This window comes from Suricata suricatta, chromosome 2, assembly GCF_006229205.1.
Source record: "Suricata suricatta isolate VVHF042 chromosome 2, meerkat_22Aug2017_6uvM2_HiC, whole genome shotgun sequence".
NCBI classification, from domain to species: Eukaryota; Metazoa; Chordata; class Mammalia; order Carnivora; family Herpestidae; genus Suricata; species Suricata suricatta.
In genome coordinates this window covers 90,923,308-90,938,041 of record NC_043701.1, presented here as the reverse complement: position 1 = coordinate 90,938,041, position 14,734 = coordinate 90,923,308, and the positions used below count along the sequence as shown (strand labels likewise).

The window sequence follows — 14,734 nt, the reverse complement described above, 5'->3', positions numbered from 1 at the left end:
GTATCTCAGTGTTGTTTTCCATTCATGTAACTTAAATAACTAAAAATAAAACATAAAACACTATACATGGAGTTTCTCCCAAGCTTAGACGGCACTGTCTCTGAACCAATCAGCACATGAACAGCTTTTGTTCCTAGTCGTGTGGCACCTTCTCAGACTGAACAGCCCATGAAATCCTCAAATGGAATTCGCTTTTCACATTCATATGTACTCTCTTCCCATTCACCAGGTTGATTTTATTCTGCTATTTTGCCACTGCGTCCTGCTAAAATCCAATAGCAGCACTGACATTGATGTTTTTGCAGAGAAAGCAACGAACAAAATGCATCATAGCTGAATGAATCATCTTTACAAAGAAAGTCATTTGGAGCTCCTCTTGGTCATCAGATCTGCTGTGAACTTCTAGGTAGGTGCGAGTTTCCCCAAGCCTTTAGGGAGGTGTGAGATGGTCAGGAGTGTGTAGCTGTTCTCTTGGCCTAATGCAAGTCTAACTGAAGTGTATTTGTTTTGGCTGTGATTCTGACAGACCTCCTTCCTGCACTCTTGTTAGATTTTTCTGGCTACATTCATAAAATAGGGAGCCTGTCTCTTGGTGAATATTGAATTCCTGCATATGATAACTGGTGATTTTAATGAAATTTCGTTCACCTCTGAAACATGGCCTCCTTTGTGTCCAGTCTTCCTAATCTTCCAGAACTATTTGTCATTGTTGTTACCTAGATGTTACTATTTCATCTGTCAATATAGTTCAGGTTTTCTGTTTGTTCTACAAAAAATGGCGTATGTTAAAATTACATTTTAAGAAATGTATTTCTGAGGCGCCTGGGTGACTCAGTCAGTTAAGCATCCAGCTTCGTCTCAGGTCATGATCTCACGGTTCATGGGCTCGAGCCCCGCATTAGGCTCTGTGCTGACAGCTAACTCAGAGCCTGGAGCCCGTCTTTGGATTCTGTGTCTTCCGCTCTCTCTGGCCCTCCCCTGCTCACGCTGTCTCTCTCTGTCTCTCTCTAAAAAAAAATAAATAAATAAGTAAAAGAAATGTATTTCTTTGCATGACTTTAAAAGTTGAAGTTAGTTACTCTGGTTAAAAGTCATAATTAATATGGTGTTTGAGAATATACAGTGAGTAATAGTGACAGAGAAATAACAACTCAGCATGTGCTTTTGCTTTTTGAGGAAAAGGAGTCAATTTTTCCCAATACAGCTTTTCCCAAACCGTTTGGTTCTACATACCTTTAAACTATTAGAAATTATTTTTGAGGCCAAAGAGCATTATTTTGTGGGTTTTCATCTCAATTTGTCAGATTAAAACTTAAAACTATGACATGTATTAAACACTGGTTGATTGGTTTCTCTAAAGATAGAAGTGGTAAACCAATTTCATATTAATAGAAATAGTTACTTAAGAAAATAACTTTTTTTTTAAAGTTTTAGTTAGGAGAGTAACATTGTTTTACATTTTGTAATGTCTTTCATATATGAATGAATCAATGGCAGCTGAATTGTCAGCCTGCTTCTGCATCCAATCTGTTGCAATATCACACATCACACAGCTTCTGGAAAGTTCACTGCAGACTTGTGAGAGAATGAAAATGAACAAGACAAATAATATCTTAATATTATTATGAAAATAGTTTTGATCTCACTGACCTCCTAAGTGTTCCCCAGGGGTCCTCAGATCAGATGTTACAATTAAGTGTCATTGTGATCCAGCATATGAAAAAGCAAAGAAGAGGACAAAATTTGAAGAGTTGGAATGTATTAGTTTTGGTTTACATTACTTACATCTGAAAAGAAGCTATGAAGTATGTTAAATTTTCATGAACCTTTGCTCACTTTCGGTGGGCTTACTTCTTTGGTTTACTGATCCATGTCTGCATCTACATAATGAAAGAATTTTCTTCATTTCCTCGGTAAACTGCTTGGATAGCACAAACTGTGTCTCACCAGAACAATTTTTTGTGCTTTATATTGACTTTATTATGTCCTTGATTATTTAATAAAAAATAAAAACAAGAAAAAACATGGCTTCCTCAGTTCCGAAAGAGCTAAGGTTCTTACAATGATAATATCTTCTAGATTTGTTTTTTAAACCTTTTATTGCCAATTTGATCAAGTAGGTAACTAGGAATTGTTTCTCAGGTACCCGTTATTCTGTTTCATTAAAGTACCCAAATTGTCTCTAACGACTGCATTTTGCCTTTCTGAAATTTGTCCCTCAATTTAGAAAAGAATGAAAACATTTTCAGGATATATTTTACACCTAAAACTGTTTTTCAAGAATTCCCAGAGGTCGCCTTAGAAATCACAATGATTTGTTCTATCACCTTATAAATAAAGAGAAGTGAGGCAACTTTATGTTCATTTGATCTATTATTATTGCAGGAGCTTCATGGAAAAGTCCATTCGCAAAGGACAGCATTTCCTAGATAACGTATGTGTAGGTAAAATGTTGTCAATTTTATGAAATATGGGTAGTCCCCAGAAATTTGCCAATGCCTTCTCTATCTGTAATATATATTTTACTCCCAGGAGGAAAATTAATCAAAATTTCTATAAAATAGTTGCACGCTATACTCCAATAGAGAATTTTACTTTCTTTTTTTTTGGATATTGATTATGATGGCAGACTTCCTGATTATGGTAGTAAATTTACAACAGCCATTAAGTCTGTGGAGAGTTTTGTTTGACTCTGATGCTTGGCTGAAGTCTTTGCCATAAGCCGAAGGCCTAAGCCATATCATTGACAAAGAAGGTCTCTGACAGTTTAAATGACTGACATTTCAAAGAATAGACTCTTGAGTGCATAGCTTTGGAGTTGAAACTAGTAGCAACTAGTAGAAACTACTGAAACTAGTAGACCCCTTTGCGAAATTAGACCACTAAGCCAAGAAATAAGAATTCATTTCCTGGAGTTGAATAAGAACACATAGGAAGAAACTTTATTGTGACTATTTCCTTGATATAGTTTTATGTTTCTATTTTCTAGTGATATGGAGAAGCCCTTGCTTTTTCTTCTTAAACTATCTATAATCCATCAGTTTAGTAAAATCTGGTTGTTTAAGCTAATTACATTAAGTAAACATGTTCAGTGGTATTTGTAGAAGGAATTAAGAAATTAATCAGTAATATAGGTGTAGCCATTTCTTATAGAAATTAATAATTTGAATAACCATATAATAAAATTTGAGCCTGGATTATTATAATATACATATACATGTTCTAAAATTAAATATAATCTAAAAGTATATGCTATTTTTGTGACCACAACACTAATTGAATTAAAACCAAATAGTATGTAAAAAACAATCACCTTGTTATTAGCACTGAACAACCTAAAATAGTACATAATAAATTTAAATTATTTGTTTTATTCCATTTGTCTCATTTCTCTTTTCAATATCCTTCTTGTCTCTGTGTCTCTCTGTCTCTCTCTTTCATCAGGCTCATTGAACATCCAAGGTCAACGTCTGAAGCATCTCTGCCTCTTCCCTGGGGGAGTACCAGGTACCAAAGAGTTTACAAGGGGCTCTCATCACAGGTAGGATTCATGGTACAGAGAGTTCTATCAAAATTCACTGCAAAATCCTTGAACTTTATATGTAGTCTTTCCTAAAACTGATCTGCCTGAGAATATGTCTGTGGTCAAGAGACGAGTTAAATCATCTTTGCCTCCTTTATTCTAATCATCATACTAACACTTTTGAAATAAGAAGTATAGCTCTTTCCCATCCTAAATCTTACCATATTAACTGAAAGTGTAAAACCTTATACCATGAAATGACAGAACATTGATATCTACTTCATTAAGAGCTATATTTAGCAATTAATTTTTATGCTTTTATGGTAATTATCAAGATTTTAAACATAATAATTTGGTCGTTTATATATTAATAATCATCATAATGAAGTTAAATCCAGAATAAAAATTTTAACTTTCAAGAACATATGTCAAAATATTTTTAAATTTTAATTTCAATGGACAGATGTATAAATATGTACATTATTGTCACAGTTAAGGATGGAAAGAAAAGCTAGTTAACTAAATAGGGATTTGTAAGGGACACCTTAGTGGCTTAGTCAATTAAATGTCTTCCTTTGGCTCAGGTATTGATCTCATAGTTCGTGGGTTCGAGACTCACGTAGGTCTCTGTGCTGACAGCTCAGGACCTAGAGCCTGCTTTGGATTCTGGGTCTCCCCTCTCTCTTTGCCCCTCCCTCACCTGTGCTCTGTCTTTCTCTCTCTCTCTCTCTCACTCTCTCTATAAAGAATAAATAAGCATTAAATTTTTTAATGTAATAAAAGACTTTTAAATATCAAAAATATTTTACATTAGGATAAATTTGAGTTGGGAGAAGGAGAAGGGAAATTATACTTCCAGGTGAAAATGGCCAGAAGTTAAATTTCCAACTACTAAAGAAATTGATGTTCATGAATATTTTGATAGATTATGATGAGTGCCCAATGGCTACTGTATTTATATTACAGTAGATATATTTAAAGCTATATATTTCAGCATGTCTAGGGCATTGCACCATTTTTATAAAAATTCTTTTAGCTGCATATTTAGCAAGAAATTGTAAGCTTTATGGTATTCCTGGTCTCTAAACTGTCATCAAAAGAGTGATTGCTAAAGTAATTTGTGCTATTGTGTTAGCTAGAGTTAGTGTCAACCTCAGATAACATCATATCTTTGTTCATTACAAAGCTCAGAAAACCTTCACAAGTTATTCTAATGATGGCATCATAAGACTAAATGTTAAGCCTGTTGGAAAAAGAAATGTATAGTTGCAACAAAGTTTTAGAGTCCCTCATACCATGGGCCTTGGTTTGTAGACTTGGACTTGTACATAGTAGCACAGTGTAGAGTATTGATTAAGTAGCACATGGTACAGCATTGATATTATTGATTAGGCACCTGGTAAGGTGCCTGGTGGCCTAGTAGTTGGTTGAGTGTCCAACTTCAGCTCAGGTCACGATCTCAAGGTTTTTTGGGTGTGAGCCCACAAACTTGCAATCAGCACAGAGCCTGCTTGGGATTCTCTCTTCCTCCTCTCTCTTTCCCTCCCCCACTCTCTCTCTCTCTTTATCTGAATAAATTAAGTAAAAAAAAAGTTTTAGAGAAAATGATTCTGTCAAGCCAACATATTGACTGTTATTTTCACCAGATGAATTCAAATATCTAAACCCAAGTTTTTGTTATTTAAAATAGGGCTCATCTATAAAATAGTGCTATCCTTTAGAATTCTTTTGGTGAGGTGCGCCTGGGTGGCTTAGTTGGTTAAGCATCTGGCTTCAGCTCAGGTCATAATCTCACATTCGTGGGTTTGAGCCCCACGTCAGGCTCTGTGCTGACAGCTAGCTCAGCACCTGGAGCCTACTTGAGATTCTGTGTCTCCCTCTCTCTCTGATCCTCTCCTGCTCGCACTGTCTCTCTCTCTCTCTCTCAAAAAATAAATAAAACATTTAAAAAAAAAGAATTCTTCTGGAGAATTCATAGTATATCAAAAGCTTAGGGCAGTCAGGTGGCTCAGTTGGTTAAGCATCTGACTCTTGGTTGTGGCTCAGTTATGATCTCATGGTTTGGGTTTAAGTCCCCATTGAGGCGCCCCTCTAGCAGTGCAGAGCGAATGAGGGATTCTCTCTGCCCTTCCCCATCCCTCTCAAAAATAAATAACTTTTTTTAAAATGTTTTACTTATTTTTAATACAGAGAGAGACAGGCATGAGAGGGGGAGGGGCAGAGAGAGAAGGAGACACAGAACTGGAAGCAGGCTCCAGGCTCTGAGCTAGCTGTTAGCACAGAGCCTGACGTGGGGCTCGAACCCATGAACGTGAGATCTGACCTGAGCCGAAGCCAGAGGCTTAACCGACTGAGCCACCCAGGCACCCCAAAAATAAATAACTTTTAAAAAAGAGCTTAGGACAGTGTCTGAAACATAAAATTATTATATTTAAATAATTGTTTGGTTATAATTAACTATAGATATGATCATTTATTCTTGTCTATAAAAATTGACTAACATTTATCCCTCATCAGTGATAAATATATTGTCTACAATATATTCCTATTTAACTCATTTGGTATCTCTGAGGCATTTCTCAAATCTTTAGCTACAGAAAATCACTAATGCCAGTATAGTGAAAACTAAGATTTCTTTGAATCATGCATTAGAAGACAAACATAATCTCTTGGCAAAAAACAACACTAAAAACTGAAATTTAATAAAAAGCCAGTCATTTCTTTGTTTTTACTCCTATTGGCCCCCAGAAATAATAAAGAAGGATCATAAAGTTCATGGCTAATTAGTGTTTAAACAATGTAGCCTTCCCTCTTATTTTTTTAAATAATTTTTTAATGTTTATTTATTTTTGAGAGGGAAAGAGCCCGTGAGTATGACTGGGCTAGGGGCAGAGAGTGAGAGAGAGGGAGAATAACCTGAAGCAGACTCCAGGCTTTGAGCTGTCAGCACAGAGCTGGACGTGGGGCTTGAACCCACAAACCGTGGGATCATGACCTGAGCAGAAGTGGGACACAACTGACAGAGCCACCCAGACACTCTAGCCTTCTATTTTATTGTTCACCACTTCGTTAGCTCCTAGAAGCCTCAAAACACTGTTTTTAAGACAAAAATAAAATCAAAGCCTTTACTTTGAATATTTGGTTGTTCATATTAAAGAATACAAAGAAGGAAAATAAGTCAGGCAGAGAAGGACAGATATCATATGTTTGCACTCATAGGTCTAACAGGAAATTTTCAGAATGATCTAGCTTCAAGAAAAGCAAGCAGTTAGTAGTGCTTAAGAAAAATTGATTCAGTATCAAATGGATAATTGATACCTGTCACAACACAGCATTTTATATACTGTTAAGTGAAACGGCAATACAATCTAAGTTTATTTTGGAAGTGTTTGCTGTATCATTGGATTTAACAAAATGTTTAGAGGTGCAGTAGGCATGACTTTGAGTAGATAATGAAAGAAAATGCAAAATGCTTATTAATTTATGATGTGGTTTCATCTTAGCTTGGGCAAAGCATGCAGTATTTAATACATAGTAGCAGAATATTTACTATTGAAGCTTGAAAAAAAATAAAAAAATAAAAACCCTTTTCATTAAAAAAAAAGAATACAAAGAAGAAACCCCCAAATCTGGGTGTAATATTCAATTTAAAAACCCAAATTCTTCATTATTATTTGGAACTTAATTAAATTTATCACTGTAGTTTCACAAACATAACATGCTTTCAGGTATTTTATAGATGTGGAAATGTTTTCGTTTGGAAGACTTACCATATCTTAGTGGCATGAGGCCCTCCCATAAGCTAACACCTATATATAGTGTAAGTTAAATAAAAGTCTCCAGATAGCTTGCCAGCCATTCAACCATATTATACATCAAATTGTGTCCACAGAAAACATTAATCTGTGCTGTTCTTGTCCTTTTACTATTTCTAAGACCGAGTGGATTGGTATTCAACCTGTTTCCTGGTGGCTTTAAAAATATGTGCATTAATGTTCAATGAGAGATCTAATGCTTTTAGGGCATTTATTTGCATATTTCAAGCATCTCATTAACTGTGTAGAATGACCCTCGGACTTCTCCTAATCCATTCATCGAGTTGGCCTCTGCTGGAGGCACAGACACAGAAGTCTTCAGGTTGCTAATTACACTTAGGATTACTTAGGGGCTCTCATTTTAGGTGAGGATAAAAAAATCAAATAGAATCTCAAAAATAAATCATCTAATTAGTCTGCATTCCAAGTGCTGAAGAAACATGATAAGGTGTTACCTGCAGAAATGACAAGCCGAGAAACTTGGATTTGGCCTTTCCTCATATAAGCATGGTCATTTCCCAGTTCTCACCATATTCTTTCAGCCTGCCGTGTTTGAGGCACTGGCTCATTCCTTCCTGCTTGGAACACATTCTTCCCTTGGCCACTGTAACATCCCTGTCTCCTCTCCCTCCCCGGGTTAGAATCACATTTCCTAACTGCTTACATTGGGGTATCCAGGAATCACGTCTTAGAACTCTGCTCTACCTGTACTCACTCCCCAAATGACTTTATATGATCTCACAACATTCAAGTCATTCATAATCCAACCATTTTCAAATTTAGGGCTTTAACCTTAATCCTCTTTTCTGAATTCTAGAGTTATATATCCAACCCACTCGTCAACACTCCTCCAGGGCTATCTGTGAAAATCTGATTTTCTTTCTTTCTTTCTTTCTTTCTTTCTTTCTTTCTTTCTTTCTTTCTTTCTTTCTTTCTTTCTTTCTTCCTTCCTTCCTTCCTTCCTTCCTTCCTTCCTTCCTTCCTTCCTTCCTCCCTTCCTCCCTTCCTCCCTTCCTCCCTCCCTCCCTCCCTCCCTCTCTCTCTCTCTCTCTCTCTTTCTTTCTTTCGTTCTTTCTTTCTTTCTTTCTTTCTTTCTTTCTTTCTTTCTTTCTTTCTTTCTTTTTTTTTACCGATTTCAAATTTGACAATTGCTAATTCCAAAACTGAACTTGTAACTCCATCCTCCTCCAAAACAGCCCACCTCACAGTGAGTTACGGCAATTTTAGGAAACGGTGACTCTATTTATTCAGGCAAAAATCATGGAGTAATCCCCAATGCCTTTCTTTGTCTCACACTCCATAGCCAATGTTTCAGGATTTTCCAGAATATATTCAGAATCTGGCAACTTCTCACTACCTTCACGTTGCCTTCCAAATTTTAAGCCATTATTTTCTTTCACTGGGACTATTGGATTTGTCTCCTAACACATTCCCTGTCTAACCTTGCCTCCCTGTAGTCTATGTTCTCACCTCAGCAAGAATGTCATAACTCTGCCCAAAGCTTGTGAAAAGAAGAAAGTGCAAAGTTTCTATTCTGGCCAGTGAAGCCTTAGATAGACTGTGTCTCTGAGTCTGCCTGCAAGGCATGTGTCCCTCTCTCTATTTTCATCATCCACCACTCCTCTTCCCCTCTCCGTTCCAGCATGCTGGTCTTGTGGTTTACTTCTCACATGCCAGACACTTCTGAGACCTTTGCACTTGCTGTTCCTGATGCTGGAAGTCTTTTCCTCCAGATAACTTTATGACTGCTTCCCTCCATTCTTTAGGGTTTCTGTTTATGTATTTTCTCTGAAAGACATTCTCTTATCACCTTCAGTAAAATAGCACCCCCTCCCCGCCATTGTCTCTCCCCTGATTTCTTTTTTACTCCTGCTCTTCCTCATACCACTTTTTAATGTTTACTGAAAACACTCGTCTGCCCTTGGATGAAAATATTCATGCTACCTGACATTATGTACTTACACATTTATCTGTTTATTGCTCTCATCCTCCTTTTCAACAGTTAACAACTTGTTATTGGAAATGCTGTTTTGTTTCCTGTTACACCTTCATAACCCAGAGAGTGACTGGCATGGCGTAGATGCTCAACAAATTCCTGTTGTGTGATTCCAGTTCTGGAACGGGTTCATGGAAAAATGCCTTCCTTTGTGCTCTTTCCCTTCAGTACAGCACCTTCTGGAAGGCAACAGCAGAATAGTGAGGCTTCTACACAGTGATCCTGGATAAATGCCAGAGCCACCATAGGGGTTGGGGTCCTCTCGAGCCTTTTCTTACTGATACATAGCTGCTGTAGCAGGTAGCAAACTTTTGGAGCTGTGTGTGCAATAGAAAATTCAGCTCAACCTGGTTTAAACAATGTGAGGACATAATGGCCGAAATACAGTCACATGCTTTTACTTGACTCAATTATTAATAAGGGGAGGTCAGTTAGTGCGACACAATTCAGGCACACCCATGAGCAGAGGATAATGTGATCACCTTTCTATTGAGTTGTGTGAGCTACACCAAGGAAGTCAGAATAAATAAGAATAAACTCTGCCTCCAGAAGGCAGTAGGAAGAATGTCTGCTAGCCAGGTGGTCAACAATATTGACTATATTCTCAAACCAAATTCCTGAAGGTAGAGTGATGTGAAGACCAAGAGACAGCAGATAACCATGGCATGTGAGAAAGGCAGTCCAGTGTGTTGTAATATGCTTTTCATTTTCCATATACTATGTTTGACGCCTTAGAAAACGTTGCTATCTGGAGAGAAGTTGTCCTTTTTGGGGCCAACCACTTTTTAGACATAGCAAAGGGTCCAGCCTGAAGCATGCCTTTGAAATGCAAACTAACCAAAACACAGTCTCCTCCATCTGACTTAACGCTCCAGGAGAAAATATTCCTGCGCTTTAACCATCCCAGGACCTGGTGCCAGACAGCCAGGGGCCCCCCTGCAGCTCTCAAGAGCCCACCCAAATTCTCAGACCAGCCAGTTCCAAACTGTGCCCTCTGCTCTGCTTGTCTTTCCCATGAAAACCCCAGAAAAGGCTCTGGCCTAATGCTTTCCCCTCCCGTGTTCCCTCTCTTGACCACACCGGTCTCTTTCCCATGAAGCACTGCCTCACCTGGCCTGCCTCCTGTCTTGGACCTGTGAGTAAAATAGTCTTTGTTTTCATGAGTTCCTCCCGTGTCTCCTCTTGTGGCTGCACCTGACTGACCATCACGTTAAAAAAATATAAAACACTGGGCTTTTCAAGAGACTGAGAGTACATGGAGAAAGTTACAGGTGCTTTTATTGTTTATTTTCTTGGGCTTTGGTTAGTTCACTGCTCCAAACTACTCTTAATGAATGAATGAAGCAGACATTTTTTTTTTTTTACTCCTGTGGTACAGGTTTTTATTTTCATTTTATCTTTATTTTTTTTTAGTTTTTTAAATCTTTTTTGAAAGAGAGGAGGGGGAGGGGTAGAGAGAGAGGGAAACAAAAAATCCCAAGCAGGCTCTGTACTTGTTAGCACGGAACCTGATGCAGGGTTGGAACTCATGAAATCATGAGATCATGACCTGAGCTGAAACCAGAGTCAGATGTTTAACTGACAGAGCCACCCAGGTGTCCCAAAGTACAGGTTTTTAAAAATCTGTTTGATACGAAATGCCTGAATGGCTCAACTGGTGAGTGTTCTATTCTTGATCTTGGTCAAGGTCATGATCTCAGGGTTCCTGAGATTGAGCCCAGCCTCTGGCTCTGCCTTTGAAGGCACAAAGCCTGCTTGGGATTCTCTCTCTCCCTTGCTCTCTGCCCCTCCCCCATTCATTCTCTCTCTCTTTCTCTCTCTCTCTCTCTCTCTCTCTCTCTCTCTCTCACCACTCTCTCTATTCCTCACTCAAAATAAATAAATAAAATTTAAAAATACGTTTATTTGCTTTCCATTTCAAGCTTGTCAATGAAGTGAACTAAACATGGACTTGTGTTTCAAAATGATTTGGTTTAAAATCCAAACTTCACCTCTTATTAACAATATGCCATTGGTAGAGTTATTTTTTCCCTTTGAGTTTCATGTTTTTGTCCACTAAAAACATCACCAAAAGACTTTTCTCAGTGGCATTTCATCCACATGTGTGCAATAGCATGTGTGAAACACCTCACTTAAAGTAGACAACGTGTAAATTCTGTCTCCTCCCTGTACAGCGATGGAGGCAGCTGCAGGGCCATGCCCAGTGTGTGTAAAAGTCTACAGCTTTCCACGAAGAATGGTAAAGGCATAGACAGATAGCCTTTCTTTGTTATTAGATTATAAACCATAGGATTTGTTTAATTCCTAAGTTTCTATCGATAAAACATTACTCAGCAAATAATTGCTTTCAGTTGACTCATTTGATTCCTTTCCTTGACTCTATTGAAAATAAGATAACCCATTCAGTATATGGCAACAGTTTAATTCTAAATTCCTAGTTACTAATATCCTTCTTGTTATTGGAAAGATGTTTGAAGACTTGAAATAATATAAGTATGTTAATTTGCATAGTTTATTTTCATATTCTTATATCATGTTTAAGGGCTGAACCACCTTGTAACTATACTGATTGGAAAAAGTTAAGGCAGGCAGTGCCTTGTGACATTGCAAATGGCCCTTTAACAGAATTTCTTTTCTTTTTAACATATTATCTGTATCCATTGCCGGCATCTTCCCAGATTCTTGCTGCTCACTCACGTGGGCCCATTCCCCTCGTGACCCTGATGGCCCACGGATGTACACTCACCTGTCAGCAGTACTCTTCACAGCCATTTTGTAAAATTGGAGCATTGTCCAAAAAAAATAAATGAAATTCAGGGACCTGGGAAAACCAAAACTTGACATGATCCATCCAGGTAAGAGCTAAATTTCCTATGCGTTTTCACATCATTCTTTTTTCTCGTTAGCAGAGCAAAAGCCAATAATGCCAGGAATCCCACACTTCCCTATGGTACTACCTACTTGCTTTCATTTTCAGAACTAGAAGGGAAATGTTCCCCCCTTTTTTTTTTTTTAGACACTCAAACTCTGGCACTAGCTTTGACCTTCTGCCAGTATAAATGAATTGCTTTAAGATAGTAGCTGTTACACAAAAATAATTAATTGGAATTCCCAGGCCAGATGACATTAGTGCCAGAGATTCCAAATAACTGAACCTAATTGTAGGTCAACCACTGACCATGACAGGGAAGAGGAAAAGGAAAAAGAAAACAAACAAAAAGGCAGGTCCAAAGACTAAAGACAACACTTTTTATTAGACAGTTCCTCATCTTTCAGAAGGCCGCCTAATGTCGAATGATTTCACTTTTCATGCCTTCGTCGGCCCTCGCAGCACCAATGATGCTTTTCTTGGCATATTTTTCAAACTCTTCTAATCTCAGCAAAAGTTTCCGAGTGGAGTTCTGTCTAGCACCCAGTGGCACTTAGTGGAGCCAAAGTTCTCAATTCCTCAATCACTTACACCAGCCAGCGGCTCCTCTGACTGGCACACATGTTTTTCCCACCAGAACCACGATTCTCTACTGATTTGTGCTGATTCTACACACACTTCTGGTTGCAAATTTATATTTGGATCCCACCAGTGAGATCTGTTCAGACTCCAGGGCCCATTAAACTTCATCATCTTGAAGTTCACTGGCATGGCTATTATTTTTAAGAACACTTAAAGTATGAAGCACAGATTCCACATTTACTAAGTATAACTTTCATCACCAAGAGAATTTCCATATTCAAAATATGAGCTTAGAGTTGATCTATGCTTTTTGAAAGGATTTCTTCTAGAGAAATGAGCAAATGCTTTTTAATTTGTATTTTCTCAAAAGATTAATTATTTCCAAAAGGGAGAAACATAAAAAATGGGAAATTGGAACGTACATTTACAGAGGTAACTTTAAGACGAAATACCATCTTTTTTTATCCTGGCCTCATACCAATTCCAGCTGATGGTCTGGAGAAGTGAGGCCACCATAATGATGCATTTCATGAAAGCTGTTGTTGTTATCACTTTTGGTTTTTAACACATCAAGAGGAATCAAGTGAATAAATGCAACTAGCAGTGTTTACCTTTGAGGCATTACCTCCTTGGGGATTTGCGAGTTTTGAGAACTCTAATATCACTTTCATTACAGATTTGAACATTAATTTCACACCTTTAGAGTTGACTTATTAACCAAAGAAAAGTTTCTATTCCTTTTATATGCATTTCACTGAAGAGTGATGACATGATCAAACAACAAGTAGGATGACCAGTTTTGCAAACTAATTTCTTAAATATTATTTATTTCAATTATCATGAGGTTTTTTTTTCTTTTTTTTCTAATCGGTCCATGACATATCTCCGCTGTCAAATCTATATTCAGAGTTCTGAAAAATGTCATAAGGGAAGTGTGATGGGAGTAACGGAAAGAATGCTTGTTACAATTGCAGCAGAAGCAGCACCAAGGTCTGGTAATATATAAGGGTCAAAATATGTCTCTTGGGTGGTAGCAACACAAAGGCCTTTGGTTAGAATAGTTAGATGGATAGATAGATGATAGGTAGATAGATAGGCATAGAACCATTTACCATCAGACCACATTAGTCTATTTTTAAATTTCTTAGCTACTTCGAATTATTATTATTTAGTTGAGTCCTCTAGAAGCATCTATAAGAAAAACCCAAGAAGTAACGGTTTAACTCAGGTCAAGCACACATCACAGCTCTTAGGTACTGATCTATGTTTGTAGAAAAGCCTTTCTTAATATCCCTATGCATTCTTTATTCTGAAAAAGGATATTTGGTGTATTTCAGGTAACCTTCAGATAAATCTGATATTGTGAAGATGGGCAGATAGGTAGGTATAAAGATACATAGATATAGTTGAGTGAATCTCCTTATCTTCCCCCCTGTATTCTTGGCTGTATTTCCAAAGGATTGCAAATAGAAGCATGTACACAAGTCAAGGCCATTTGATCACCATCCACAAGTCAAAGGACTCTGCTGCCTGCTCTCCTCATCCCCTTCCTCTCCCTCCCTTCCCCTGAAACCACTAGAGATGACATCTACACGATTTCAATGTATTTTATTGTCAGTTACAATGGACAGAGGGTCCTGATGTGTGGCTGAATTTCTCTGGGGCCTTTTAAATAGTCTTCTAATAGATTCCAGAGAAAGAAATCCCAGGGGCATATGGTTTAAGGTCTTTTATTCACACCAATTTTGAGAGGTGACTGTTTTGCTCTATTACTGAAATCAAAAACTACCTAGGGAATGCCAAGTGAATGTTAGTTTTAAATGTACTGAGAAAAAAGGAAAAAGAGAAAACTTTACCGTGACTGTCAGTCAAATCATGCTACAAAGCTGTTTTTACATAGGCTAAGAGATGCTTATTCTTATTCTTAATCTTCACCAAGATGGATAATT

General features: G+C 37.6%; 1 long non-coding RNA gene across 1 annotated transcript in view; it reads left to right on the top strand.

Moving 5' to 3' along the window:
- The first annotated feature begins 349 nt into the window (after positions 1-349).
- LOC115306922 overlaps positions 350-14,734 on the top strand; it is a 28,691-nt gene continuing 14,306 nt past the window's right edge. Inside the window, exons 1-6 of the long non-coding RNA XR_003915493.1 lie at positions 350-406; positions 2,386-2,434; positions 3,445-3,541; positions 12,013-12,189; positions 13,693-13,775; positions 14,123-14,165. This is a non-coding gene — a long non-coding RNA (uncharacterized LOC115306922). The remainder of the gene's footprint in view (positions 407-2,385; positions 2,435-3,444; positions 3,542-12,012; positions 12,190-13,692; positions 13,776-14,122; positions 14,166-14,734) is intronic.